The 25,311-nt window shown below is 40.6% G+C and overlaps 1 long non-coding RNA gene across 5 annotated transcripts; it reads right to left on the bottom strand.

Annotated features, from left to right (window-relative positions):
• Nucleotides 1-14,635: 14,635 nt before the first annotated feature.
• Nucleotides 14,636-23,455, bottom strand: LOC105469928 (uncharacterized). 5 transcript variants are annotated; one of them, XR_011619730.1, is made up of 6 exons: nt 23,326-23,455; nt 20,102-20,950; nt 19,048-19,169; nt 17,908-18,019; nt 16,316-16,688; nt 14,636-15,435 (listed from the first exon to the last, which is right to left on the bottom strand). It is a non-coding gene; the product is annotated as an uncharacterized lncRNA (long non-coding RNA). The 5 variants fall into 5 exon arrangements; XR_011619729.1 differs by having other exon boundaries at nt 14,636-16,688; nt 20,102-20,365; nt 20,838-20,950; XR_011619728.1 differs by having other exon boundaries at nt 14,636-16,688.
• Between the last annotated feature and the right edge of the window lie 1,856 nt (nt 23,456-25,311).

The raw sequence follows: 25,311 nt of genomic DNA, 5'->3' as shown, positions 1-25,311 counted from the left end.
TACTGGCGGTAGGTAAAGGAGAATGAGATTAACTGTGTCAGTTACTGCAGAGAATTTCAGAAAGTGAGGACTGGGAGAAAGCCTTTGAAACTGGAGCAGATGTCATAAGTAAGTCTGAGAACAGCTTCATTCTGGTGGTGGGAAATAAGGAGATGCATTTGGCCATGAGAGTGAAAGCAAAGTGAAAATGGGGCAATTAGGACATTCATCTAATAAGTTTAGCTGAAAATAAAAAAGATTTAGACAAGTAAGCAAAAATATGGGTGTTCTGTGATGTTTTAAATAGAGGGGTGACTTTTTTCTACTTGAAGGAAGAAAGGAAGAGTCCAGGACAGAAGAAGAAACTAAAAATAGTGGAAAGACGAGCAGTGAATGTGGGCCGAAGTAATAGTGTTCAACACAGACTAATCCTGCTTCCTACTGTTTATCACTGGGAAGAAAGAGAGAGAGAGAGAAGAGAGGGAATAGATTTTTCTACTCAAACATCACATGGTTCTTCCATTAAAACCCAGTGCGGCTTGAGTCTTGCTTTTGCACTTATTGACCATATGATCTTACTGCAATTACTTAGCCTCTTGAAACTATGTCTTCTGGACAGTGAAGATAATACCGCCAACCTTGCAGGAGCACCTTAAAAATTAGAGATAATGAATATAAAACACAAGTGACTTTGTAGGTAATCAATAAATGATAGTTACTAGGTTATTAGTAGATCATACTAACATTACATCCCCTAATCTCATAAGAAATTTTCTTGAAATTAATGTACTTGTCTTTAAACATGTATTTGAAAAATTGTTTAAGGAGATCTTGTAAGGGATAATTTTTAATGTAAATATAATATATTCCATACTGAAAGATGAAGATGGCAATCATAAGATCAGGCTAGCAACTTTGGTGCCCTGTTATCCTTCCATAATATAGGTACATTGAACACAGGTGATTCCACAATAAAGGTAGTGATGAGTTGAAAAGGGGCTATAATTCTTAATAGTAACAACAATAATGATGATAATAATAATGGAATATTATCAGAACTGGAGTTCTACTTAATTGAAGCTTCTGATTATTTTCAGGCAGATCAGATAACCCTTATCATTTCTACATTTGTCAAATATCATTCCATAACATGTGCACCTGCTAGATGTCTATTAAGTGTCATCAATAGGACATAATTTGATCTTTCTTTGATAATTCAGGATCCTACAGTGCCACAGGTGGTCATTACAAACGTTAATAAGAAGTACAGTTCTGTAGGGGGAAATTAAGAAGATTGAAGGCATTAGACTGATTTAGTGCTCACCCCAGGGTATCACCTCTTTATAAAGACACATTTTCACTAAAATGTATTTCTTCTAAAAGAAATTCCAGCTTGTAATGGAAGTTTGTTGTACTCTGGCTAATCTAATTCTCCCTAAGTGGTGTTTATTTCCCTAGGCCACATAATGTTTCTCCGGAAGTCAGTTCTATTTTCTGCCAGGCTCTGGGTTCAGGGGCATTCTCATTTGGTGCTATTAGCTACTTTCTTCCCTAACTTATCACCTTGTCCTAGTTGGGCCCATTATTGAATGTACATTATTGCAATGAAGCAAAATTAAAATATCAGCATAGAACTTTTGTTTAGATAACTAACTATGTGCAATTAGAATTTTTGTGAGGTGTTTTGACATTTTTACAAGCTTGTACTGGGAAGAACTAATTTGCATTTCAATATAGAAATTTACTAGTTGAGAATTCACACCAAGAAGACAGAATCAAAGATTATTTCTGGCAGTGACAGCACTGTAAGGACAGCATGTCTTAGTTGAACAACAGCTTTTTAAGCAACAACCTAGACGCACACAGGTTTCTTCTTCCCAAGTGACTCTAACAGGCTTATAGTCTTCAGCTGAACTGTTTAGGAAGGTTCATCACAGAGAAAGTTTATAAGCTGTTTGAAAAAAAAAATTGTTTTATGACAAGAAAGGTAATGTTTTATTGTTAATGTTTTTGCTAAACTACATCATTTCTGTGCTGATTCAAATGTTTTCCCAAATAACTTTTGGTGTTCAGCATCACTGCGTTTTCTGTCCCAAACTCTAAATCCATCTGTCAACTGGAAACATCAGTTTCCATAAAGTTCAAAAGGATGTTAGTGAGTTTCTGCAGTGAAGAGATTTCTCATATTTAAAAAATTAAATCACAAGCCCGTTAGGTCTGGGGACCACATATCCAGTAGAGTCATTTTTACAAGGATAAATCAAGTCACAAGCATGCCATCACACACGGTACCGGGTTGCCACATTGTTTTATTGGCAAAATTTTTAATTAGGTCTGATATATTAAGAATGCATCTTGTAAATTCACTTTTCCAACAACTCTCACCCAATAGGTTCCCAAAGTTTATTCGAGATCTCAGAGAAATGACAAACAGGCACTACAAATTGTCTACCCAAAACCCTCTTGACATTTTCAGTCACCAAGGAGCCCCATTAGCCTAGAAGTGAAAGAGTAGAGAGAAGACTCATTTGTGCCTGTAGTTGGGAAAATGCAACTTCACTTTGGGATGAATTTGCAGCATTTTACATGCCCACAAGACGGCAGTATTGCCCCAGGATGTTAATGCAACCACCAGGGAGCCTCCTGGACAGCTGGCTGCTGAGCCTGAACTAGGGGAACGTTTTGAATACTGGTGAAAAACCAAAAAGACACCAAACCCAGGAGTGAAGAGGGTTGCACAGGGAATGTAGGAATCTGGGAAGAAGAAATCTGGATCAGCTTCCAATTCAAGGATTGTGTTTGTAGAAATAGTATAATTTTATACATCCAGGTGCTGGCCACTTTTTCAGAAAGTGAAAGTTACGGGCCTTTTTGATTTTGAATTACATTTTCCTATGGTTTCTCTTATCATTGTCTAGAAAGCAAACTGAGACCAGGGATTTCTTCTAGAAAGAAAGCTTCAGGGCAAAACCATACATAACCCTGACTCAAAAGAATTAATCATTGGAAGACAATAATTTTTCAAGAAAAGCATAAATTAAAAATAAAAAAGCATAAATTAAAACATATATTCATATTTATCAGGGTAGATTTCTTTGTCTTCTTGAGTTTTTTAATGTTTTGTGGCATTAATAGACGTTAGCATCAGTTACCTTTACTATTACTACTTTGGATGATTAAAGTATTGCTGGACATGGTAGTTTCTTTTTAAATTTCTTAGTTTAAATATATGCCTGGATGTAGAATTTCAACACTTGGGAGGCTCAGTGGTGTGTGTGCAAGTGTGTAACTGGGCTTCTGTGTCATGCTGGGAAATTTATTGTAGAAAGGCCAAGACAGTTCTTAGTGCCTTTGGATCCTCTCCATTCCCCATCCTCCAGCTGTCCCATCTCTGGGTACCTACAGAACAGAAGGATTTGTCAACAGGAAGGCAGCGTCCAGCAACCCTCAATCAAACCATATTGGTTGTATTTTCCACAAGAAGTGTCCTGCTTATATCCTACGAAGAAAAAATTCTGGGCCCTTTTGGTTAAGTGGGATGGGTTACCAGCAAAACCCAGCAATTATCTTGCTTTGACACGGGCTGGTTAGGTCAAGCAATGTGACAGCATAGGCACTGAATGTGACAGGGCTGATACTGAGAAAATCAAAAGAAAAAAAATCAAGAAAGTACTTAAAAAATGTATCATACAAAGTTAGACTAAAATTTTAAAATAGCAACACTCTGTATTGACATTATAAATTGACGTACCCCTTTAAAAAAAATGCAAAAGACTTAAGCATTTTTCTAGACTTTGCCCTAGTAAGAGTACTGATGAGAATTACTCTAAGAGAATAATTTCGTGGTGGGTGGCGGGGGAAACACATATACCAAAACATACACATAAGTTCTTTCACTTGTACCATTTCTTTAAGTTGTTTGGTACCACCCACAAGCCCCTGAAAAAAAAGAAAAAAAAAGAGCCATTTGCAAAAATATTCTTTGTAGTATTTGTAATTCTCAAAAATTGAAAAAATTAAATGCTGAACATGATGATAAAATAGTGATTAGATATTTAAGGTAGACCTAGCTACTGGATGAAACATTACAAGGTATTAAAAATAAGTATAAATACCATTTAGTAACATTTAAAAATGCTAATTTTATGAGGTATAGTGAAAATAATGATCTGCAATGGGATAAGGAATAGCCCTGCTAGGTCAGGGCTATTCCAACTGTAGCAATGGGGCTTCTCTCTAAACAGTACCTGGTGCCCAGTATGTTCAGGGGGCAGCAAATAGATTCAGGGTATAGCCGTGTCTCTAGAGAGAGTCCTGTAATCAGTATCTGTCTGCCCAGTGAGTACACTTTTGCTTTGCTGTAGAACTGAGCTTGGTGTTAGGATATCCATGACAGGGACTTCAGCTTCCAAGTAAATGGCTATATGGTCTCAGTCATGCTAAGAACTCTCCTGTATTCCTGAATGCAATCTGCAAAATGGAAACAAAGAAGTCACAACTGTCCCCCAACTTCTCCCCTCTCACCTGGCAGTGATTTGAGTTAGTGAACAACAACAACAAAAATGCTATAAGCAAGCAAAGGGGAATCAACTTTACTCTTTCTATCAAATAGCATCCACTTTGCACATTATCAACTTTATGGATTACATAGGGTAAAAACACGGTTTCTCCATGACTGACTCCCCTCCTCCCACCATCTAACGGACCTCTTATCGTCCTCCACTTGCTACCTACACAGACTGCAAACAGTTTTCACATTAGTCAAAATCATACGCAATTAGTGAGGTAAGCTGGTTGAAATATAAATCATATCACATATTCCAAAGACAAATATTAATGATTTATGGATAGGGTTATGGGTTCTTCAGGAGGGTATTTTTGTCAGGTCTTTACAGGACTCCAAATAATTGATAGTTAATTGTATATTGATTTTTGTGCAGATACAGTATAATATAAGCTGATAAAATTCCAGGTTCCTAACCACATAGCCATCAGAGTCAGAGTAATAGGACAGGCAAAGCAATAAGACTGGAGGAGGTTGCCCTGACTCAGCAAGCTCCCTTCAGCATGTCAGTCTTACCCTGAGACACAAAATGGCTTCTCCAACTTTACTTGCTAACGATCCTACCTTGGCTGCAACCACTCCATGGCGTGAACAGTTAGTATGAAGACACTTCAGATCAATTGTGGTTGTCTACAAATGTCAGTGAGAGAGACTTTTATAATTTTGTGAATATTTATTATTTCCTATGTAAATGAGAATAAATATTTTAAATTATTCTGAAAAGGTTAATTCTGTCTTTGTAACCAACTTGGATAAAATAGGAGTTGTGGGTGAGTTATTAAAATAATTCCAAATGCCATCTAGCTTTTATAGAGAGGCTTTTTTTCCTCTACTTTCAGCAGAAGAGATACTTGAATTTTGTGTTCTTCAAATACTAGTCATGTTTAATCCTTGCCACATCTTGAGGTATGCGTAGAAAATTGACAGCGGTGCAGGTAGGTTGTGGATTAGGTGCTATTTCAATTAAAAGTGTCATGGTGGTCCCCTGCTACTTACCTGTGCATGGTTTGCTCATGGGGGAATGGATTAGTGGGTGGGATGGAGTTAAAGATTAGTGGCCAGAAGAAAAATGGATAATTGGGCTGAGCTTGAGAAAGTCACCTTCCAGGGACTATTACCAGTGCCATGTTGCTCTTAAGAGGGCCAGGCTTCAAATAGCAGCCAAATTCCCAGTAATGAGCCAGCATCTAGAAAGAAAGAGAATTAGAAAAGAAACCAAAAACAGGCATCACTTTCCTAGATTAAGTTTCTTTTCCTTTTATTGCAGTGGTTTTATACATGAATGGGCTACATTTGCCTCTGCAGCCAAAATAATTTCCATGTTACATTCTGCTTATGGCAAATGAATTGGAACTCAAGCCCTTAGAGTTTAAAGAGCTATTACAGCTCTGTGTGTGAGCCAGGACTGTGGGGCTGCATGCATCAGTAAATCACCACTGTGCTCTTGTTTGGTCCAGGGCCAAGAATGTAACCATCTTCCAGAAGGTAATGGAAGATTCCAAAGGTCTGACTTATTAGCAAATTCAGGACACAAAAATCACATGCATTTTTTAAAAAGTCAATTCAAGAGAGTTAAAAAACATTACTCTGGAAACGAGGGTCTTTCTGTGCCAATCCAATGATTAGCCAATGGTCTGTGCATAACTTTCATTCACAAACACCGAGGAGATTTACTCCAGGCCTCTCTGCCATCTCCCCCATATTGATAAGTAGGTTAAATCATGTTTTAGTATCCTGTTCAAAGAAACGTATGCATGGAGGGCTCCCCTCTGCATTCTCACCAAATTTTCTTTTTGCTTTTTAGAAATTGTGCTTGGAATGGAGGGATAGTGGAAGGAATGACTGGTCTACTTTATTTAAATTAGGAAGTATTTTAATTAAAAAATATGGAGATCATTAAGACCAGCATATCAAACCCATGTATTCAGCACTAAACATTCTGCTAAAGTTAATAAAGTTAACATTTTCTTATAAAATTTTTTAAGAAATAAAAGATTAAAATTAAATATTAAATCCTCCATTTTGTTCATTTTGGTGACATTCTCTTTTTTCCTCCCTAAATAAAATCACTGTCATGAATTTGGTGTGTGCCTGGTGGATGTGTTTATACTTTACCATATACATTAATGTGTTCATAAATAATGAATTTTGGGATGTTTTATAAAATTACATAGATGCATGCTCTTATATCTTGTAATGATCTTCAGCTTGAATTTCTTCTGAATTTTTTTTATCTCCATCTATGTGCCTATGGATCTGGTTAATTTATTTCATACACTTAATACTGCCATGCAATAGTCCATCCTATATACTATATCATAATCTCTCCATGTTCCTATTCTTGGACATTGGATTATTTTCCTTCTTTTTAATCTCTACAATTTTGCTAAAATGGACATTCTTGTTCATGTTTCCTTGTGCAAATGCATAGGGTTGGCTACATACTTTGTGGACCCAGTGCAAAATGAAGCTGGCCCTTCTGTTCAAAATATAGGAAAAAAGTGCCATTAAAGGTATAAAAGCTAAGGCCTTTTCCTTTCTTCCACGATCTCTCTCTTCACTTGTCATGACTTGTCTGTGTTTCTTTATTTGTCATCCTAATGTTCTAAGAAAAATTTAAAAAGTAAGCTATTATCATAAATCTTACCATTCATCTTTATATTGTGCAATACCTGTTTTAAATGCAAATATAAGCATATTTAACTTGTATGTAAAATCATGGAAATGATACAACTTGCATTTTGCAGCTCATAAATGTGTTTGTATTTCATTCTCACCAGAAGAGTGGAAATGCTGCAAAATGAACCCAACTGTTTTTACTTCATTTCTTAACTCATGCACAGTCTACCAACACTCTTCTACCAACACTCTCTACCTTTGACTTACTGATGAATAAGGAAGAACTGAAAGAAAAAGGGATTGTGAGATGCCCAATCTTTCCCTTTCCTTCTCTGCCATCGTTTTCAGTGTATGTGGTTGGCAAATACAGGAAGAACTTGAGTTAGAAAAAGTACAACAGGGTTCCTTGGTTGTTCATAGTTTTTGGTTTGTCAATCCCTGTTTCTGCATTTGAAGCAAGTTCGGGTTCAAAGGCAAAGAGTGGCCTCTTCAAGTATTTACCTCCCCACTTACCCAGTTGAAGACATAACAGACTTACCTTGTTCTTGCCCTGAGTTCTGTTGAACTCCCACACTTCATGGGTCCACTGGGATTCTGTGCTCATGGGACATCCTGAATACTATACATGAACAGGGCAGCAAGATGTGGAGGACATGCGTTTTGCACTCATCTCCTCTGTTCACGACATGCTGCAGTGCCCCGGCAAACATCACTTAAAGCACAAGTTCAAAAGTAAAACTATTAAGAACTTCCAGACAGTGAAAGCAGAGCATTAAACCAAGCACAGGGCCCTTCTGAGAGCAGAACTCTGTGTCCATGAAGCTGGCCCTACACTTGCATGAGCATTTCTTTGTTAGATATGTCTAGAAGCGGGTTCCTGGGTGGTGATGCACATTGTCGATTTTTACCTGATACTGCCAAAATGATTTCCATAATGTCTTTACAAATTTATACTGATACCAGTAATTTGTGAACATTTCCATTGGTTCATATTCTCACTCATGCATAATAGTGACCTATTATTTAATTTTTGCCAATTGTGTTATGTTTGCTGTTATTTCCCTGTTGGATTGAACACTTTTTTTATTTGTTTATTCTGAGGGTGTGGGTTTCTTTTCTGTGACCTTGTTGTTCTATAATCTTTGCCCATTTATCTACTAGGTTGTCTGCCTTTGGCTATTGATTTGTAGGAGTTTTTTAAAAATTTGTTTCTTAATACATTCTCAATACTAATCTCGACTGTTGTAAGTCTTGCTAATATCTTCTTTCAGGCTACTTCTCTCCTTTTAACTTTGGAAGCTGGGTTTTTTGTTTTACAAAAATTAAATTTGGAGGTAGCTAAGTTTATTTATGTTTTCCATTATTATTTGTATTTTTTGGTGTCTTCTCTGCCCTAAGATATTCTCCTATATTTTTTTCTAATAATTTAAAATGTTTAATTTTTTCTCTTTTAAGCTTTAGATACTTAAGCCATCTGGAATTTATTTTTTGTGTATGAGATGAGATAGGAACTTAGCTTTATTTTAATATTGAAAGTCAGTTACCCCAACACCATTTATTAGTCTATCACTTCCCTGACTGATTTTCATTGACCTGTTTCTCAGGATTCCTATATCATTTCACTGACCTATTTATATTTCTCACTTACTTAGCAGAGCTTTTAATGAGTCTTCATATTTGGTTGAGTGAGAACCTAGAACTTTTAAATAGAACATTTTATTCATTTAAAAAAATGCAGAAGCAATAAAACAGAACCAAACAAGTTTTCTTACTTTTCAGGATGCATTAAGAAATTCTTCAACCTACACAGCGTGAAAACACAATGACTTTGAAATCAGACAGACTTGAGTTCTTATCCCAGCCTTGTCATTTTCTGGCTGTTTGAACTTGGGGCATGTTTCTTAACCTCTGAGGCTAAACTCTCTAATCTGTAAAATGGGGATAATAAGATCTACGACTCAAAGCTATTGAGAGGATTAAGCGAGTTAAGTGCCTGGCACAACCTAAACACTCAGGAAATATTACTTTTCTTCCCCTTTCCTGTCCTTGAAAAGAGCTGTGTGTTTCTTGGTTATTCTATTCACTTATGGACTCTACAAAGGACGACTGGAGGTTGCTTAAAGGCAAAACAAAATCCATCCCAGGTTGATGATTTGATTCAGTCACCTTCTTGGAACCCAAATAATTGCCTGAGCTTTTGGAAGAGCAGAAGCTGCAAGGATGTCCTCAAGTGGTTCAGCAGCTGGCAGCTGTTTTTATTATTAATTAAATGGCACAAGCAAGTCGTAATAAAACCAGAGCCAATCAGTCACCCTCCCCCCAATTATATAAACTCAGCTCTCCTGACAGGTGCTGAAAAGATCAAAAGGACTGGGAATCAATAGGATTAAGAGTTTGAAATTCTAACGTCTTACCCTCAGTGAGTCTGGGACCTCCAACTCTGGTATTGCTCAGACAATAACATTTCCTCAGATGGGGAGGAATTCTTTAAACTAATACACCTTGAAACCTGGGATGGGGGTGAGAACATGCTTGGAATTTTATCATGTCCAGGTAGAAACCTAAATTGAAGTGGCTGTTCTGGAAGATCAAAGGAAAAAAATGCATCAAGAATAAATACATGACAAATCTGGCTCCTGCAAAAGAAGAAAGCTAATGGGCCTAATGAAGCAGGTGGTCAGGCCCTCTCTAGTAGCTTCCAACATGTGGGGTACACTTCTTGAGAGAAACAAGCCATAGGTGAGTCACCGAGCATGCTGAGTCTGTGCAGGTCACGATCTGAGCATCATGTGATGGAATGGAGGGCCCAGGTGGGAGGGTGTTGAAGGCAGATGCCGTAAGGAAAGGAATCTGCCGCTGCAGCTGTAGAGGACAGTGGCCACTTGTCTCCTGGAACCACCACTGTGCTTCAATAGCTACCACAGAATGAGCATCAGCAGAGAGAGACATGAGGTAGTGAAGAGAGGCTTTGGGAGCAGACCTGTGTGCAAATCCTGACTCCAGGTTTTGCTAGCTGTATGACCTTAGCATTTTCTGAGCCCTGGGTTCTTCATCTCCTCGAAGGGGGAAAGAATTTCAATTTCAAAGTGTTGCTAGAGAGTAAACTGAAATGAGATATCACCTAGAGGAGAGGCTCAATAAATGTGCCTATTAGCATCTTGCACATGGAGGGGTTGCTTGTGTTTCAGGGTCCTGGGGGACAGGGAGCCCCAAGTTTTACTCCTTCCCAGAGTTGCAACAAGCCTCTTATTTCCTGGGTCCTCCTGTTCCACGTGAGTTGGTTCTACCTCAGCACATTTCTCTTTTCCTCCCTGCCTCTCAGCAAAACCACCCCATTCCTAGTTGTCTCCACTACTGTGTATGCAGAGTCTCACCTATGTGTGAATCCTGAACTTAACAGTCTGTAAATGGGATGTTTGTGACTCAGAACCATGGTCACGGCATTCTAAATGGCATTCTAAATCAGTGTCTCCCTGGGACAACCTGACTCAGTAGGTTGAGGGAGAGCTTCGGAATCTGCATTTAACGAGTAGCTCTAGATCCTTGCTATCAGTGCGTCTAGCAGCTTGGGCATCCATCACCTGGGAGCTTGTCAGAAATACTGAATCTCAGGATTCACCTTTGACCTACTGAATCAGAAGCTGCATTTAAAAAAATACCCAGGTAGGGTTGACAGATAAAATACAGGCTACCAATTAAATTTGAATTTCAGATAAGCAATGCATTTGTTTAGTATAAGCATATTCCATAAGTACATCTGTATTTTTATTTGCTAAATCTGGCAACCGACTCTTTGGCATTTTTATGTACATTAAAGCCTGAGAAGCATTGGTCTAGATCAGTAAATCCCAAACTTTCCATGCTTCAGAAGCACCTGTGGAGGCCTTGTTAAAACCCAGATTGCTGGGCCCCACCCCCAGAAGTTTTGATTCAGTAAGTCTGGGCAGGGGCTTGAGAACCTGCATTTCTAACAAGGTCCCAGTTGACGTTGGTACACACTTTGAGGATCACAGCTCTGCATGATGGCTGGATTCCCAAGTCAGCCCACCAAGGTCTTGGCAATTCCTACAACTTAGACAAGATAAGGGCTGAAGTTCCCTCCAACACTCATATCTATGCATGAAGAGAAAAAGAGTAACAGTCTGATCAGCCAACAGCTTCAGCTGCCTGACAACCCTTTATAACAAGGTCTGTAAGGACAAGTGTGGCTGACCACGTGGACTGCCAGGAGCTCATCTTCTCCTGACTTTGTGTATCCTCCCTGTTTCCAAGCTACTGGTGATAGTTCCAAGAGCATAAAGGGGAAGAATGGGAGGGCTGGGAGTAGATGGAGTCAAAGCAGAGACAAACCTCTTAAGAGGCTGGGTGACAGTGGGGACAGGTTGTAAAGTAAGATCTGGGGTGAGGAGTCCAAATGGGCAGGCTGGGAAATGAGGTTGCCCATAGCGGTGAGTGAGGAGGAGGAGGAGGAGAGGTGGGGCAGGGCAGTCTCCTCAGTAGACCTGGATGACCCCAGCTGAAGTGGCCAGTGGAAGTGACAGGAAGGACACGAGCACTTGGAGTCTGAGACCTAGATTAGAATCCCTGCTCTGCCAAGGATTAGCCTTCTAACTGTGCTCAAAGTTATCAACTCTTATTTCCTCACATGAGCAATGAGGAAATGACAAGGAAATGACAACCTCTTCAATAGGATGGTTGTGAGGAAGAACAGAGGCAGCACATGTAGGTAAAATGCCTGATCCTGTGAGAAGGCTCTCAGTAAATGGTAGCAGTTGCTATTATGGTTGCAAGAGGGTTTAATGCTACATTAAAGGAACATTCCTTCTTAGAGAATTTCTTTTTCTGTATTTAATTTCATGAGATAACAGGTTTAGGGGAAATGTCATCCATACTCTGGGATGATAGCAAGGCCTCTTAAAAAAAAGAAAAAAACAACATTGGTAGCAAGATGTACATTCCCACCCGAATGTGATCCCCCTCCTTCCCTTGTCCATCCATCCCTACTCCCATTCCTACTGGCTCAGGTGGAGTGAATAAACGGGCCCACAGAAGAGTTGGAACCTAGAATTATAAGGGACAAGCCCCTCGCCCTCAGCTGGTACCCTGAGATGGTCAGTTGATAGCTGGATATCAGGCCTATACCATGAGAGGCACCAGGTGACATACTAAAGAGGAGCTGATTTAACAAGATACTTCCCATCACTGTGAATACAACCCAAGTGTTCTTCAATGTGTTTCTGTGCCTTGTTTTATAATTTTGTTTTATTTAAAATATATATATACAAACTGTATGTATACTTCAAAACATCAAGTTGTACATGATAAATACATATTTTATATGTCAATTTAAAATAAATAAATAGATTTGAAAAAATTAAGATACAATACAATTGACAGTTCTACAAATTTTAACACGTGGGTAGATTCATGCAACCATTATTACAATCAGGATGCAGAACAGTTCTAATGCCTCAAAAATTTCCTGGCGCAATCCATTTGTTGGCCACACCGTCCCCTAGTTCTCCACCCTCAGCAACCAGTGATCTGTTCTTCATCACCATACTTTTATCTTTTCAAGAATGTCACATAAATGAAAGAAATTTTGCTGGGTGAAAAAGTCAGTCTTGCCTTGTTTTATATTATTAAATAATAATAATATATATATTTTTTAAAAAGACAGCAAGCCTTTTTAAACATTTGACACAGAAACTGAATACGAGGCAGTGAAAAGACACATTTGTAAACTAGACTTTTGTTTTTCCGTGCCCCCGTACAGACTTACCCTCAACTCTTTACAAAACTGCCTCTCCCAGGAAGTCTTCTCGAATTGATTCTTCCAAACAACTTTACTCTCTCGTTCTGGGCCTTGTCCCTTCACAATCTACTTCTCTCCTTGTCACTTTCTCAGGTAGTCAGTTCTGAGCATGAATTAAGCAGCACCACACAGGAAAAAGTGCATGTTCTCTGCAGACGCACAGATCTCAATATGCACCTGGGTCTGTAAGGACAGTGGGTCGGGTACTTAGTCTCTTGGATCCTCAAGGTAGAATCACTTTACCTTGAAGAGTTGCAGTAAATAGTAAAGATGGAATGAGAAGATGAACACAAAGCCCTGGCAGAGCATAGGCAGCCAACACACAGGCAGTCGTTACTTTGAGCCACCAGTATTAATAGTGCTGCTTGTCCATCACAGTGCCCACACACCATTCCACCAGAGGCTTCGCATGTGTACAGGCACAAAAACAAAAGCATTCAGTATCAAAAGAAGGCCCGAAACAATGGACTAAATGTTTCCTTTTCTTATTCATTGTTCTGGCAGCATAGGGAAGTACAGCCTACATAAAGGTAGGCCCCAAATAACTTTTCTCTGCCACCGTCCCCTGTGTGACATTAACCATGGCACTTTGCTGTTCCTGGCCCTTGATTTTCTTTTTTTTTTTTAATCTCAAATGGCAGAGTGACCTCAAAGCTCTCAAGTGTTTCTCTAAGCTCTAAAATTCTAAAACCCCAGGTAGGCCAGACATGGTGGTGCATGCCTGTAATCCCAGAATATTGGGAGGCTGAGGCAGGAGGACTGCTTAAACCTAGGAGTTCAAGACCAGTCTAGGCAACATAGTGAGACCCCATTGCTACAAAAATACAAAAACTGTGATGGCATATGCCTGTAATCTCAACTACTGGAGAGGCTGAGGTGGGAGGATAGCTTTAGCCCGGGAGGTTGAGGTTGCAGTGAGCTATGATCGCACCACTGTACTCTAGCCTGGGTGACAGAGCAAGGCCTTGTCTCAAAAAATATATAAAATAAAATGAAATAAGGCTCTGGGAGGCTGGACGGGGTGGCTCACGCCTATAATCCCAGCACTTTGGGAGACCGAGGTGGACAGATAGCCTGAGGTCGGGAGTTTGAGACCAGCCTGGCCAAAATGGTGAAACCCCACCTCTACTAAAAAAAATACAAAAAATCAGCTGGGCATGGTGGCAGGCGCCTGTAATCTCAGCTACTCGGGAGGCTGAGACAGGAGAATCGCTTGAACCCAGGAGGCAGAGATTGCAGTAAGCTGAGATTATGCCACTGCACTCCAGCCTGGGTAACAAGAGCGAAACTCCATCTCAAAAACAAACAAACAAACAAACAAACAAACAAACAAAAGACTCTGGGTATGCACAGACCACAGCTTTAAAGTTTAGTAATTTCCGATAAGCCCTCTTTCCCCATTCTATCTGGGTTAAAACTCTGTTTTCTGACCCTGAAGGTGTGGACCAAACCCTCTCCCTTAGTTTGTTACTCCGCATGTCATTGGGTCTATATAAAAACTGAAGAGATTATTAAATAATCTAGATTGTATAAACAATGAGTAAACAACTAATTTTTAAAACTATACAGGGGTTTCCAGCTTAAATATCATAGGAAAGGAAAAAGAGAGAAATCCGAATTAATAAAGTAGTCCACTAGTTTCTACCATGTAGATACAATTTAATAATAATACAGGACACTTGTTACATTTTATAGGCATTTACTATGTGCCAGGAAGGCTGGGCACCCTGCATGTTATCTCATTTAATCTTCCTAACATATCTATGGCAAGGTGTTGCGATTGCCATTTTAATCCTCCTTTTAACTGAGGAGTAAACAAACCCCGAGAGAGGTAGGGTACATAGCCTATGGTTATGCAGGCAGTAAGTGGCAGAAAACTAGATGCAGCCAAATAAAGTGCAGGTAATTTCAGATCAGGAATTATATTCATTAGCATCACTAAAGGGAAGACAGTAGTCTCCAGGGATTGACTTTGTCCCCCTGAATTCTTAGTGTCAAAAAGGGCCTGAATGCAACTAGTACATCCTGACTATGGACCGAAGGAAAAGGGTGTAGAGGGAAAAGGAAGGGTAAGGGGCTGAGGTAAAGAGAGAGAGCGGGGACACTACAGTAGGTGAAGGGGGAGAATAAAGAGATGACGGATGGGAGGAGTCAGGCTCCCAGAGCAGGCAACTAACAGAGGCTGAAAATTTCCAAGTAGTCCTGGCTCTGGGAGAGAAGATTCAGGGAGCACAGAAAGAAGGAACAGGAGGCCTTCGAGGCTGTAATTATCTAACAAGACTGTGATGAAAACAGGAGTCAGGGAGCTGCTGAATTGGGGAACAGGGGGAGATGGATAATGTTTTCTCTAGCCTCATTGCCGAGAAACTCATTAAAATCTCCTTTCCATTTCCAACTCCTCAGTATCCAAAAGGCCAGTGTTTCTGAAACTGGAGAGATTTTCTTCTTTTCAGTATAACTGGGGGAAACAAATAATATACGTCAATTTAAAATTTTCTAAACCATTTCCCCTTCATCCCACCACATTGTGCTATGAAGAAAAGAAATAACCTTTTTAAATGATGGGAAAAGTGTAGCCACAGGGAGAGGGGGAAAAGGCTGGGGGTTCTCTTTGTATCATTTTTCAAAAGAAAAAGTATGATGTCGTTTTCAAGAGATGAACAGAATAGACCCTAAGCTGGTATTCTCATTCGCCATAAAAATATATGGAGAAAAGGAATCCTGAATTCAAAAGAAGATTTTTTAAAGGGGTGAAAAAAAATAAAGAAAATGCTCAAAATTGTATCTAACATAATGGTACTTAAGTACTTCACAACCATTTTGTCCTTTAATCCTCAAAATAATCCTGTGAGGGCTTCAGGGCTATAATTACCTACGAAGACTACTTCAATATCGATTTTGCAGATGAGGTAAGTGAGACACAGAGAGGTTAAGCAACTTGCTAATGTTGGCATAACTAGCAAGGAGTAGTTCTAGGATTTAGGCCCAGAGGGTCTGACTTTTAATACCCAAATGATTAGCCAGAATGCTAATCTGCATCCTCAAAAGAATGAAAAAGACAAAACAAATCCAAAGCAGAAGAATCCCAATGAATTACTTATCGTGCCAAGGTAAGACTGATGAAGGACATCAGGACCCTGGAGAAATGTATGTTGACTTCAGGAAAGACCGATAGAGATGCAAGAGATACAGGTCTAGAAGTGTGATAGGGTGATAGCAAGAATCCCAAATTGGGAAGGAAAAAAGATCTGAGTTTCAGGTCCTCTTCATATTGGCTTTGTGACTGTAGGTAAGCCACTTAACTTCCCAAAGCTCCAGTCTCCTCTGTAAAATAATACCTGAGACCAGGTAGTTGTGAGGACTGCTGTGAGACTGAGTTGACTGAATGGAAAAGCAGTGTTAGCTGGGTGGTGTTACACATAGTCATTAAAGCTGTGGAATACCCCAGGAGGTTTAGAGCACCTTGTAATAAACAAATAAACAAAATTAGCACAAGTCTGCAACAAAATGCGTGATTTGTTGGGTGCTTTTTGCTTTGCTTTTGTGCGGGTTAAACTCTTCCACTGGCTGGCTTTCTTTCCTTCTTTCTTTCTTTCTTTCTTTCTTTCTTTCTTTCTTTCTTTCTTTCTTTCTTTCTTTCTTTCTTTCTTTCTTTCTTTCTTTCCTTCTTTCTTTTTTTTTCTTTTACTGAAGGCTCCTTTGGAATCTGTGCTGCGAGTGACAAATCGGAGACAATGTGATATTGGAAATAATCATAGACTTTGACAGGCCACAGATCAAGAATTCAGTTCTCTGAGGCCATGACATGCTCCAAGTTAAAACAAACATCCGGGGAAGGCAGGCAGTTTGGGCAGTATGCAGCACCTGGACCCCGCCTGACTGAGGAGACTCCATTCCTTGACACTAGTGACTTACCCACAGTTGGACTGCTTATGGTTAGTGGCCTTTCCCTTCCCTTCCTGCTTTCTCCTGCCCAGATGACCTTCTTAAAGGATAGGCAGTCCCTGGCTCTCAAAACCCATTCAGGTCCTTCTTCCCTTAGAGCTCCTCCCATGGAAATGTGTTAGGTTTTATGCAATATAATTAATAGACTGAAGACAGTCTGAGTAACCAAGACAAGGTTTAGCACCACCGAGAAAGTGTTTAAACTTTATGAGAGAACCTGGTAAATCTTCATGCCCTCTACCCCCAAGAGATAGTGCTAATTGCCTGACAGTTATTTTTTTTTTTTTAGCCTTTGAGAAAGATGATAGAAGGAAAGAGTACTGGGCCAATACCTAAAAGACTTAGGTGCTAGGCTAGGCTTTCCAGTTGTCAGGCTGTGTGACCTTGGAAAAATGGCATTACTCCTCTGATCTGCTCTCGTTTTCCTCAAGTGGTAAACTGAGCACTTTAAATTGGTGTTTTCCAAAGTAATTTGAGAAATTATCTCTGTTACAGAGGAATAAATTTAATTTTGATTATTATTACAAAAAATCTATTACAACAAAATTATGATTTATATACATTATTGCCTGGGATGAGCCTAAAGTGAAAAAGTGAGTCAATTTAAAGAAAAATCTAAAACTAAATAATATTATAGATGGATGTGACTAAAATTGTGACGGTGAAATTTGAAAGAACATCATAAAGGACCTTCAGTCCCTTACCAAAGGGCAGAGTCCAGGATGAGCATTCAGACATCTCTTCTGTTTTTCTACTTGGCAACCCCACTAGTTTGTCCTCCCATCCTTTGTCAGGTCTTTCTGTCAGTGTTTGTGAGAAACCTGCCCAACACACCTATCCAATGCTCTATAGTCCTTGGGTATAAAATTATAATTGGCACAAGTGATCATGTCATCCATTGCAGTTCACAAGTAAAAGTTTTAGTAAGACCAATAACATTTCAAATCATCTTTTAATTTTTATAAAATTATCAAATCTTGCTCACAGGTCTCTGGCCCTTAGTTCTCCAAGGACTCACTCTTCTGGCTCCACAATTCATTTTTTCATGTGACTTGTTAGGGATCATCTGTATTCCAGCTGAGGGTGGAATTCTAAATCTAGAAGAACGAGTAAACGAGCATGTTTCAGAGAAGCTCTATAAAAGTTGAGTCCAAAACAACTGAGAGGCTTTGGAAAGTCCCAATATTGCCTTAAACATAAATATTGTGATCAGTAACTTTTTATTTATGGCAAGCTTTGAACCTTCCAGAAAGATGCATCGAATGCAAACTATTATTAGCAGGGAAATGCAAAAGCCACTTCGTATTACATGATTTATACCCAACAGCTCAATGCAGGCTGAGCAAGCAAGAAACATTGTTCCTATCTCAAGGCAAAGACAGAGAGATTGGGCAGATTTGAAGAATCTAGTTTAGAAATTCAAGGGGATGATCAGAGTAATAGATTTACTAAACCCGATTAAGGGCAGGAGAACAAGACATAGGACTTTCAGGAATATTTTTTCTTTCCTTCCCAACATATTTACCTTCAACTGCTAAGCTGTGTGGTAAAGAAGGCTGCTCTGGAATGAGCATCATGAAATGGGTCTGGAAGGGGCTGGGGGCTCATTTGGTAGGTTTTGCAGGAAATCTGTGTCTGTAAATGTGCCTCTCATATGTGATAATTTGGGATCATCCTGGTGGTGTCCTGGTCCCTGGCTGTATCTGCAAGACTTAGAAGCAGTCAGTGAGACTTGGGATGATAAAGCTGACGCAGTGTGGGCTCAACTAGTAAGAGTTCAGTGACAGGAGATGTTCATCAGTTTGGATTCTGAATACTGTACGTCAAACTGAGACAGGGAGGGTGTTTCAGCTCCTCCCCCTTACCCTCCTTCCTTGGACTCTTCCTCAGCTGTGAATGCCATGGGTTCTTTGTTCCTTCCTTTAACCACCTCCAGTAAGCCTTTGATTTTAAAGACAGTAGTGGGAAGACAGAGAGCTTGGATATAGCAGCTCCGTGTGAGGTCTGTGAGCTCTTGGGTGAGTCACTTAATGTCTCTAAGCCTCACTTTCCTCATATCTGAAATTGGCAAAATAGTAGTACCTACCTAATAATGCTTTGGGGAGAATTTAACAGGATAAAATACCTAAGGCACAAATTCTTTGCACAGAATGCTCAGTTAACAACCATCTGATAAGCCATGTGGCTCCCTCTTATTGCAAACAGAGTACATCTTTCCAGAGAATATGGAGACAAATCTTCAGAGTCCTGGAAAGAGATACAATGAATTAAAACATATTCCTGAAACACATTTTAATGAAAGAAAAAGCAATCTCATTTAATTCATTAGTTGAGATGATACCTAAACACTGTTAACAATGCTGGATTTTCTTTTAGTCACTGATTGCAGAGAAATCAAAATCTTACTCATTCGCATCCAGTGGACTATTTTACACCATTCCAGGCACAGTCGATGCCACTGGAAGTAAAATACAAGTTTCCTGACTTCTTCCCTTGCATCCAAGCCAGGACTTCATGAAATGAATGGTCTGAGGCCTGGTGCTCAGCCTTGGGCTTTTGTGCCAGGCAATATCTCTATCAGGTTCCAGCAGACTTCCAGGGCTGGCCTGATGGCACTCCAGGTTTTTTGTCTTTAAGTATCATAGATTTCTCCTAGTAGGACAGTCAGAGCTTTTGATGCTGCCCTTTCTTATCAAGGGAAAGAATATATGAATGAAGCTGACACCATCAGTAGGGGACTAAAGGTCAATTATTAAAATTTTAATGATTAATTGACAGTGGCATGCCGATCCCTTCATCATCCCTTTCCTACCCTGCTTCATTGACAAAGGTGTGGAATCTTAGCATAGAGGGTCTGAATTCTTCTGGGGTGTAGGAAATTATTTGCTGTTCAGGAGAGTAAGGAATTTGAACCACAAGGGGTTGGCAAATGCATTAACTAATTAAGTTCTTTTTAACTGGTTTCCCCCTTACTAACTAAAGGAATACATTTTGACTTCTAGTTGAAACTCAGAGGATGACCAAAAGACAGAAATTAACGAATATCCTTTTTGGCCTCAATCCAAAGAACTATTTTTCTTTCTGAATTTATCCTACTCTTGAGCCCTCCCCAATGAAGAAGAATGAAATCATAATGGCAATTTTCTTTCTGGCAACAGTTCATCACAAATGAAATTTACCTGTTTTCTTCCAGGTTGTCTCAAAAAAGAATGAGGGCTCTTTCTCTCAAGGGTTTGATGATTTCAGATGTCCGTCTAGAGCATAGGGAAGATAACCTAATTTCTGTTTCCATAAAAAATACCGGAAGACAAGAAGACAATGTTCCTGTGGAATGTCCTCTAAGAGCTGACATGGGTGGGAGGTCAAGAGGATGTCCCCCAAAAGGCAGAAGCTCTTGATTTGCCAAGAAAGCTTGAGAAGAGATCATCTGCAGAAGGATGAGGCTGTTGCAGAGAGACACTAATCATGAGACAAGGATTCATATTTTCTATGAAATATCTCCTTCTAAAATAAAAAATCCAAACCCACCTTCATTATCACTTATTTCATCTGTTTATTATAAAATGTTTTCAGGCAATGTTGCAGCATCTTCAATTATCTGCAAAGGAGCTAAGTTTGTTTGATTTAGACAGCAAATTGACCTCCCATCTGATTTCAATCCTTCCTACCAAATAGGTTGGCCATGAATGCTGCTGTAGTTGTGTGATACACTTTGAATTTCACCAAGCATGTGTTAAAAAGACTGGTCTGAGCCCCAGGTGTCAGATGAACCTGCCACAGCAGCAGAGAGGGAGTCATCTGTATTTATACCAAGTTTGTGTTCACATTAGCTCAGAGCATAACCGATATATACAAATACGTAAATGTCTCATTGTAAACTCAAAGTATATTCAGACAGAGAAAAGTTCAGCTCACCTTTTCTACAGATGACATATCTTCAGGCCTTCAGTTCTTTTCTTCTCAATTTAGTTCTCAATGATAACTCAAAGCAAATGAAGCCTTCTAACTAGGTATAATTATGACAAACACTGAAGAGCCCAGGAAGTAAAAGACAATGGTAAGAAACAATTCTAAAATGCCTTAAAGCTGCCCTCTCATCCAGCTGATTTATGTCATAAGCACTTGCTACAAATAAGTCTATAGAGTTTGAGTCAAAACATACATGAGACATTTTAACTTCTGCCCAAACTGTTCATCCTTCTGCCTCATGCTCAGTTTGGTCGATTAAAAATTAGGTGAGTAAGAAAATGGATTACCACAGTGAGAGAAAGTGAGGCCAGCAAGAAACAGGCATGACAAAGAATTATGCTGATAATTTATGAAGACCTAGAAAGAAAATTTCTGAATCATCAATAGTATTTACAGGTTAAAAAAAGAAGAAAAGAAAAGAAAACTAAACAAGAGGAGGAAAAAGGGATAAGACAGAAAAAAAAAAAGGTTGAAGGAAATGGTCTTCAGTCTGGAGAAGATTCATCCTGTGAGAATGCATTGCTGTCTTAAACAATGTACTGTTTTTCTTACTTATGAAAACCAGCATCAGATGCTGGTTGTTGGTCTTGTCCTTGCTTAGGTCTATAGGTCTCCGGTCATTCATTTGCATGTCATTGAAAGAGGGGATGACACTATATTACCCCTTTATTTCGGAGAATATGGAGGAAATATCTGTCATACTGGTCATCAATTTTTATTTCAGGAAAAGTAAAACCTATTCTTATGTAATCTTCTCTAGCACTTGGAAGCTCCTCAAATGACTGCCCCCCTCATTTCTTTGTTAATATATGCAAATTTTACTGTACATTTATTTGGACCTGGAAACTTCAAACATAAAAGATTTGATGTTGCTCATACCTTGAGCAAGCAGGAAATCCTTAGGGAAATGTGAACTAGTTCATACTTATGACAACAGCTGTTTTAATAAAACAATGAATTATTGACCCAACATCTGACTCATCTTTTGCTGCATTTTTTATGTTACAGGAAGGTTTATAACTAATAAATTTCTTTGTATTGCATGCATATCTTATGAAAAAATAATTGCATATCCTTTGCATATATTCTTAACCACTGGCATGTTGTATGTACTCGAACTGCAGCAGTAACGAGATGTGAATATGGGTAAAATTTTGTTCTACAATCATAAAACATAATGCTGAATTATTAGGGGGTAATTATTTAACAACAATGACAAAACCTTCTCTCTTTACTTATCTTTACCTACTTCATCTTAATCTCACATTATTTTTTAAAAGAAAACTTCATTGCATATTCTAGCAAAGTCTATTGGTAGGCGAAGGTTTAACAGAGCCAGAGAGAATGTGCAAGGAGTGAGAAAGTGAATTGATGGATGGATGGTTAAATGAATATAAATGAACTGACACCTTTACAGGAAAATAACATTTCTTTTCTTTTTTTATTCTATAGATCAGTGGGTTTTGTATCTGTAATTCTTTCATATCAGCAAAGAGGAAATAAACTCTCATGTAAATCATTTTCCCCCCATCTGTAGCATATTAAAACCATGCCTTTTTTTTCTTTTAAGCAGACTCTTTTTTCCCTATTTGCTTATCAGTTCATCCACCATTACATTTTAAATGAAACTGCAAGACCCTTGTCCCTCCCCCAAATTTCAGCCTGATGTAGGAAAGTGGAAAGCAGACTTTTCTTGCTTTAGAATAGTGACCTAGATTCAATTACAGATAGACCCAGAAGAGAGAAGTGACACCTCACAATTTTCTTAGAGGTCTTGAAAAAATTAGAAATCTCAAAACAATACTTAATGGGAAAGAATCTGTTTATTTCTCCCCATTTGCCATCTTATTTCTTCTCTGCCTTAATTGCATTGCTTTGGTCCATTTAATTGTTTCTGGTATAACATCACAATAGGTTTCCCGCGGGATATTTCTGAATCATAAAAACGGGCATTTCAAGGAAATTTCTGAGTTTGGCTTTTGAGGGTGGGTGTCTATACACAGAGTATGTGTAATTCTGCAAACTGAACCCAGATAAGATGGGGGAAAAATCTCTTAAAAGGCACATTTCCCCTTGCAGCCTTTAAAAAAGCAAACAAATTACATTAATAAAGTACACTTATTATAATTGCACTGCAGACAAAGCACTGAACGGGGAAAGGGGGTGTATATATTTTACTGTTTTCCCAATTACTGTAGAAAAATGTGGTCAAAAGAAATAGAGGGAAGAACCCTGTGATTCTGCTTATTGACTTTTATCACTAAATTAAGCATATAAATGACCTGAGCGGGTGGCTTGGTATATTAAATTAAAAAAAGAAGAACAATGATTCTCTCTTCTTTTTCCCTCCCTCTCTGATCTCAGCCTGAAAGGAGTCTCCGAGAGATAAGAAAGATGGGATTCGGTCCTCGCTACTCGGGTGGGTCCTGCTTACCGCGAGCGGGGAGGCGGTTGCCTTCCGTGCAGGATTTCCGTTGAGGGCTCACAATAAGCGGTCTCAAGCGGGGGACCCCCGCCACTTCCACGGTCCCTCAAACAAAGAAAGAAGCCAAAGTCGGCTGTCCCAAGACCAATGTAAGCGCTTAGGAAGCTTTGAGACGCTTTAGGGAGAGGAAGGCTGCTGTGGGCAGGTGTGGACACCTCAGCCCTCGAGGCAGGTTTGGAGCCGCCCAGCGTAGGAAGAGGGCAGAAGTGGGCTCGCGTCTATGCGGGTATTCGAAGTGAAAAAGAGCTGCAAACGGCACAGAAGTCCGGGGGCTAGGCGCAGGAAAACAGAGCAAGGAAACTGCCTTAGCTCTCAAACACTGCCTATGGAGGGGTGTTCCCCGGAAGATTATTCTAGATCCTATGAAAGAGGTCTCCACCGGGCGCTGGCCACGGCATTGGGGATGTGGGTGTGCGCCTGTTCTGAAAGAAGGGTCCCCCAGGCCGCGCAGGGGAACGCAGGAGACGCCTGTCCCCGGGGGAACCAGCGGAGGATTGTTTCATTTCAAAGTGAAAATCTGCAGGCTTTGGGAAACGATATTCAAAAAAGTATATAATCTCCATATGCCGCTCAATGGAGGATCCTCATAATTTACAGCGGCAGATAAGGCTAGAGGGTGTAATAAAAAATCTGAAGCCCTCCCCTCCCCCCTCGCCGCCTCCCCGGAATTGCACCTTGGGCAGCGGAGCAGAATCCGGAATGTGAACTTCTCCCGACATATGTTTCCCGCAGATAAGTAAACAATCTGGACGTGAAATGGAAATGGTAATTAATGCAGTAATGCTGTTACACCTCGAGTGTGCAAATCCCATTGACTCGCCGCACCACGGGGGGTGCCGGGCGTACGGGGACCGGTGGCGTGCGCCCAGGCTGCCCACTCCCTCCCTCCTCTCTCCCTCCTCCCTAGGTCCCCGGGCGGGGCGTCCAGAAATCCCGCAGGGACGTGCCCGGGCTGCAGGAAGCAAGGAGCTGCTTAAGCAGGGTTCGGGACTCCCGGCTGTCGGCCCTTGGAGGACTGGGCGGGTGCTCTGCCTTTGCCTCGACAGCCGCGCCTCTCACCCACCTCCCTCAGTTATCACCGCCGCGCTAGCGCTAGCAGGGTCTCCTCGGGGCTCAGAGGTGCAGCCCTGCCCTGAAGCACCCAGGAGAGCCTGAGTTCTCCTACTGCGAGCAGCCGGCGACAGAGGCCTGGAGGCAGAGGGAACCCCCAAACTTAGTGCGGCTGGTCGCCCTGAGTGCGGCTGTCGGGTCTTTCCTCTCCCCTCTGTTCCGGGGCCAAGTGCGGCCGGGTGTCTGGCAGAGTTTTTCTGAAGTTTCTTTCCATCCTCGCACCGAAAGCACTGATCGTATATGAACTGCTTCTCTTACGGACCTGAGCGGAAAAGTTTGGAAAAACCCACTGCCCGCCAGAGTAAAGCAACTTCTCCACTTTGTAACAAAGAGGAAACTTGAGGCCTCCTTTCAGCCTTTGTCCGGCCTGGGCACCCGCTCCCTTCCTCAACCCAGACCCAATGCTTCGGCTTTTGGGGGGAATTGGGGAGGTTGCCTAGCGCAGGGATTCGAGCGAAAGGATGCAGAATCAGGGGAGGCAGCCAAGGGATGTCCCCGACCCGCGGCCCTTCCCGCTTCCGAAGAGAACAGCTTGCTCATCCGACCCCAGAGGCTGGACAGGAGCCTGAGGATGACGGCTCTGCGGGACCCAGGGCCAGGGGCTGGGCTAGGAAGGGAGTAGCGAGGCCCCCTCTTCCCTGACTTCAGGCTCCTTCTTAGTGTGAGAGCCGGCAACGCCCAAGCCCCGGGACCTGGGCGCACACACAGAGCCGGGATTCCGCGGCGCCCACCGAGAGTCTCTGGTTTAAAGTAGAAGCCCCAGGATTTCTAGCGCCCCCATCCGCCATCAACTTCTTTATTTTCTTAATTACTCTGCCGTGGCCC

This window comes from Macaca nemestrina, chromosome 2 (genome assembly GCF_043159975.1).
Source record: "Macaca nemestrina isolate mMacNem1 chromosome 2, mMacNem.hap1, whole genome shotgun sequence".
Taxonomy (NCBI): domain Eukaryota; kingdom Metazoa; phylum Chordata; class Mammalia; order Primates; family Cercopithecidae; genus Macaca; species Macaca nemestrina.
The sequence above is the reverse complement of the archived record's forward strand: the minus strand, read 5'-3'. Positions and strand labels throughout refer to the sequence as shown.